This window comes from Nerophis ophidion, linkage group LG04 (genome assembly GCF_033978795.1).
Source record: "Nerophis ophidion isolate RoL-2023_Sa linkage group LG04, RoL_Noph_v1.0, whole genome shotgun sequence".
In the NCBI taxonomy this organism is placed as follows: domain Eukaryota; kingdom Metazoa; phylum Chordata; class Actinopteri; order Syngnathiformes; family Syngnathidae; genus Nerophis; species Nerophis ophidion.
Window position 1 is genome coordinate 70411250 of NC_084614.1, and position 6140 is coordinate 70417389.

Sequence of the window (6140 nt, forward strand, 5' to 3'; positions counted from 1 at the left end):
TTTTTAACAGTATTTATTGCCACCTTCCCCAACTTCTTTGTCACGTGTTGCTGGCATCAAATTTTAAAGTTAATGATTATTTGAAAAAAAAAAGTTTATCAGTTTGAACATCAAATATGTTGTCTTTGTAGCATTTTCAACTGAATATGGGTTGAAAATTATTTACAAATCATTGTATTACGTTTATATTAATATCTAACACAATTTCCCAACTCATATGGAAACGGGGTTTGTATTAATAGGATGGATGTATAAATAATATACCCGGTAAGTGGATATTAAGAGTATGTGAAAGTTTGACTCCTACCTTGTTTACTTCCTTGACGACCGTCCTAAAGTTTTGTAATCAATCAGAAATATCAAGCAGCTAAAATGTGCCCTACATGCATAAGTGTGGAGAGTTTTTCATTTTTCACATCATGCATTGCAAGGGATTCAAATAGTTTGAATTTATAATTATGTGTTGTGCTTGGATATTTTTTTTAATAATATCTACAATGTTCAGGTTGTGTTAAGTGTGAACATGTGTGTTGACTTTTTGTGTTAGTTTCTGTGAAAGTTTGTTTGGATTGGGTCAGATATAAAAATGCTACGCTGTCTCGAAATAAAGGTGCACTTCATTGTTATTAACATTAATTACTCCCGATGTCTGCAAGATGGCGGTAAAGTGGCAGAAGTTATACTTATATTTTGATATTTAGATATTTAGAATTAAGTTCGAGGCACCCCGCGGGCCAGATTCCTTATTAAACTTGTGATGTCTTGTGGGACAAAAAATGAACAAGCCGGCGTGCTGCATTTGGTCCGCATGTCTTTAAAGGTACCACCCCATGAGTGACAAACCTGTGTAACGCGAACGGTACAATCTGCACATGGTCACTGCTTGTATCCTTACCAGGGCTGAAAAGTAGAGGTATGTTTCCAGGCTGTAGAAGTTAATAGTCTACTGTATTATTCAGTACCCAAGACTTTCCACTCACCTTGGGCCAACTATTATACCCCTTCAATGTGCAATCTCGTACCCCATAGTGTTGATTGTGTTCCCAAGTGACACTTGGTAACCTTCCCAGTGCCAGAACTGTTCTAAATGCAGAATATTCCCAAACTGAAGAAGTCAGGAATCAAGAATAAAAGTTATGTAATCTGTACCTTTAGGTGTACCACACCAGTGACTAATTATCATAATCTTTAATGTGTAGTGTAGTACCCCTGTGGGCTGATTATTGTATTCCAAAGTAACTTCTTGTACATATTCCAAGGCTATAAAGGGTCAAGGAATGTTCTCCAACTGTTCATTCATTTAATTTTACTTTATTTAATCAGGTAAAAACTCATTGAGATTAAAGGCCTACTGAAATGAGATTGTCTTATTTAAACGGGGATAGCAGGTCCATTCTATGTGTCATACTTGATCATTTTGCGATATTGCCACATTTTTGCTGGAAGGATTTAGTAGAGAACATCGACGATAAAGTTCGCAACTTTTGGTCGCTAATAAAAAAGCCTTGCCTGTACCGGAAGTAGCAGACGATGTGCGCGTGACGTCACGGGTTGTAAGGCTCCTCACATCCTCACATTGTTTATAATCGTAGCCACCAGCAGCTAGAGCGATTCGGACCGAGAAAGCGACAATTTCCCCATTAATTTGAGCGAGGATGAAAAATTTGTGGATGAGGATAATGAGAGTGAAGGACTAGAAAAATTAAAAAAAAGGCGAGGGCAGTGAGATCAATTCAGATGTTATTAGACACATTTACTAGGATAATTCTGGAAAATCCCTTATCTGCCTATTGTGTTACTAGTGTTTTAGTGAGATTATATAGTACCTGAAAGTCGGAGGGGTGTGGCAATGTTAAGATTTCATCATTGATATATAAACTATCAGACTGCATGGTTGGTAATAGTGGGTTTCAGTAGGCCTTGAAAATTTCTTTTACAAGCGCCACCTGGCCAAAAGGGCAGCAAATACAGTTGTCAAAAATTTGTACAACAATAAATAAGAAGTAGCAGTCACACAATATAGTTAAAAACACACATTACTTTTAACATACACATAAATATGTTTCTTTTTGACTGTACCCAAATGTATAATAGACTGTATTTATATTATTCACATGTGAATAATGCTGTATAATAGACTGTAAAAAATTGGCCCTAGTGTGTGAATGTGAGTGTGAATGTTGTCTGTCTATCTGTGTTGGCCCTGTGATGAGGTGGCGACTTGTCCAGGGTGTACCCCGCCTTCCGCCCGATTGTAGCTGAGATAGGCGCCAGCGCCCCCCGCGACCCTGATAGGGAATAAGCGGTAGAAAATGGATGGATGGATGGACATGTGAATTATGCTGTATAATAGACTGTATTTATACTATTCACATGTAAAAAATAATACCTAAGTTTTTATTGTTTATTGTGAGCGAACTATGGTGCTGAATTTCCCCCAGGGATCAATAAAGTACTTTGTATTCTATTCTATTCTATTCTATTCTTTTTTGTGTGTGTGTGTCCTGTCCAGCTTCTCAGGCAAATCAAATAGTTGAGGTAGATGCCCATATCGGCTGTTCAGATTTACTTTACAAAAGAGAAGTGTAGGATACTTGTTGCCTTATTTGTATTTGACTTTTTAAATGTATTTATATTATCATTTGGTGCAGCCGGGCCGGAGCAGGAGGGGATAGAAAGAGAAAAAAAGGAAGACAGAGAGGGAAATTGTGGAGACAAGAGGGGGATTAGACAGAGACAAAAAGAACAGCAGCAAACACAACAACAACAACAATAGAACAACATCAGCACATACAATATGTACAAATATGACGGTAAAAGTGATAGCAAAGGAGCAGTTAGTGAAATAAGTCTCACCTTAAAACTATTTTGTATACTCTAGCCTTTAAATAGACTACCTTTTTAGACCAGTTGATCTGCCGTTTCTTTTCTTTTTGTTCTATGTCCCACTCTCCCTTGTGGAGGGGGTCCGGTCCGCTCCGGTGGCCATGTACTGCTTGCCTGTGTATCGGCTGGGGACATCTCTACGCTGCTGATCCGCCTCCGCTTGGGATGGTTTCCTGCTGGCTCCGCTGTGAACGGGACTCTCGCTGCTGTGTTGGATCCGCTTTGGACTGGACTCTCGCGACTGTGTTGGATCCATTATATCCATAATGGATTGAACTTTCACAGTATCATGTTAGACCCGCTCGACATCCATTGCTTTCCTCCTCTCCAAGGTTCTCATAGTCATCATTGTCACCGACGTCCCACTGGGTGTGAGTTTTCCTTGCCCTTATGTGGGCCTACCGAGGATGTCGTAGTGGTTTGTGCAGCCCTTTGAGACACTAGTGATTTAGGGCTATATAAGTAAACATTGATTGATTGATTGATAATAAATAATAATAAAAAATAATAATATATTGTATTCTATTCTCTCCTCTCTGAGCTGCCACCTTACCGGGTTAGAGGAGTTTGCGTGTCCCAATGATCCTAGGAGCTATGTTGTCCGGGGGCTTCAAGCCCCCTGGTAGGGTCTCCCAAGGCAAACTGGTCCTAGGTGAGGGACCAGACAAAGAGCAGCTCGAAAACCTCTATGAAAAGTAAAAACAAAGGACCCAGATTTCCCTCGCCCGGACGCGGGTCACCGGGGCCCCCCTCTGGAGCCAGGCCCGTAGGTGGGGCACGATGGCGAGCGCCTGGTGGCCGGGCCTGTACCCATGGGGCCTGGCCGGGCACAGCCCGAAGAGGCAACATGGGTCACCCCTCCAATGGGCTCACCACCCATAGCAGGGGCCATAGAGGTCGGGTGCAATGTGAGCTGGGCGGCAGCCAAAGGCAGGGCACTTGGCGGTCCGATCCTCGGCTACATAAGCTCGCTCTTGGGACGTGGAACGTCACCTCACTGGGGGGAAAAAGGAGCCTGAGCTAGTGCGCGAAGTAGAGAAATTCCGGCTGGATGTAGTCGGACTCACTTAGACCCACAGCAAGGGCTCTGGAACCACTTCTCTTGAAAGGGGCTGGACTCTCTTTCACTCTGGCGTGGCCGGCAGTGAGAGGCGACGGGCTGGGGTGGCAATTCTGGTTGCTCCCCGGCTTAAAGCCTGCACATTGGAGTTCAACCCAGTGGACGAAAGGGTAGCCTCCCTCCGCCTTCGGGTGGGGGGACGGGTCCTGACTGTTGTTTGCGCTTACGCACCAAACAACAGTTCAGAGTACCCACCCTTTTTGGGTACACTCGAGGGAGTACTGGAGAGTGCGCCCCCGGGTGATTCCCTTGTTCTGCTGGGGGACTTCAACGCTCATGTTGGTAACGACAGTGAATCCTGGAGAGGCGTGATTGGGAAGAATGGCCGCCCGGATCTGAACCCGAGTGGTGTTTTGTTATTGGACTTCTGTGCTCGTCACAGTTTGTCCATAACAAACACCATGTTCAAACATAAGGGTGTCCATATGTGCACTTGGCACCAGGACACCCTAGGCCGCAGTTCCATGATCGACTTTGTAGTTGTGTCATCGGATTTGCGGCCTCATGTTTTGGACACTCGGGTAAAGAGAGGGGCGGAGCTTTCTACCGATCACCACCTGGTGGTGAGTTGGCTGCGATGGTGGGGGAGGATGCCGGACAGACCTGGCAGGCCCAAACGCATTGTGAGGGTTTGCTGGGAACGTCTGGCAGAGTCTCCTGTCAGAGAAAGTTTCAATTCCCACCTCCGGAGGAACTTTGAACATGTCACGAGGGAGGTGCTGGACATTGAGTCCGAGTGGACGATGTTCCGCACCTCTATTGTCGAGGCGGCTGATCGGAGCTGTGGCCCCAAGGTAGTTGGTGATTTTCGTGGCGGTAACCAGCGGTGAGGGATGCCGTCAAGCTGAAGAAGGAGTCCTATCGGGTTCTTTTGGGTCATAGGACTCCAGAGGCAGTGGACAGGTACCGACAGGCCAAGCGGTGTGCAGCTTCAGCGGTCACAGACGCAAAAACCCGGACATGGGAAGAGTTTGGGGAAGCCATGGAAAATGACTTCCGGATGGCTTCGAAGCGATTCTGGACCACCATCCGCCGCCTCAGGAAGGGGAAGCAGTGCACTGTCAACACCGTGTATGGTGCGGATGGTGTTCTGCTGACCTCAACTGCGGATGTTGTGGATAGGTGGAAGGAATACTTCGAAGACCTCCTCAATCCCACCAACACGTCTTCCTATGAGGAAGCAGTGCCTGGGGAATCTGTGGTGGACTCTCCTATTTCTGGGGCTGAGGTCGCTGAGGTAGTTAAAAACCTCCTCGGTGGCAAGGCCCCAGGGGTGGATGAGATCCGCCCAGAGTTCCTTAAGGCTCTGGACGCTGTGGGGCTGTCTTGGTTGACAAGACTCTGCAGCATCGCGTGGACATCGGGGGCGGTACCTCTGGATTGGCAGACCGGGGTGGTGGTCCCTCTCTTTAAGAATGGGGACCGGAGGGTGTGTTCCAACTATCGTGGGATCACACTCCTCAGCCTTCCCGGTAGGGTTTATTCAGGTGTACTGGAGAGGAGGCTACGCCGGATAGTCGAACCTCGGATTCAGGAGGAACAGTGTGGTTTTTGTCCTGGTCGTGGAACTGTGGACCAGCTCTATACTCTCTGCAGGGTTCTTGAGGGTGGATGGGAGTTTGTCCAACCAGTCTACATGTGCTTTGTGGACTTGGAGAAGGCATTCGACCGTGTCCCTCGGGAAGTCCTGTGGGGAGTGCTCAGAGAGTATGGGGTATCGGACTGTCTTATTGTGGCGGTCCGCTCCCTGTACGATCAGTGCCAGAGCTTGGTCCGCATTGCCGGCAGTAAGTCGAACACATTTCCAGTGAGGGTTGGACTCCGCCAAGGCTGTCCTTTGTCACCGATTCTGTTCATAACTTTTATGGACAGAATTTCTAGGCGCAGTCAAGGCGTTGAGGGGTTCCGGTTTGGTGACCGCAGGATTAGGTCTCTGCTTTTTGCAGATGATGTGGTCCTGATGGCTTCATCTGACCGGGATCTTCAGCTCTCACTGGATCAGTTTGCAGCTGAGTGTGAAGCGACCGGAATGAGAATCAGCACCTCCAAGTCCGAGTCCATGGTTCTCGCCCGGAAAAGGGTGGAGTGCCATCTCCGGGTTGGGGAGGAGACCCTGCCCCAAGTGGAGGAGTTC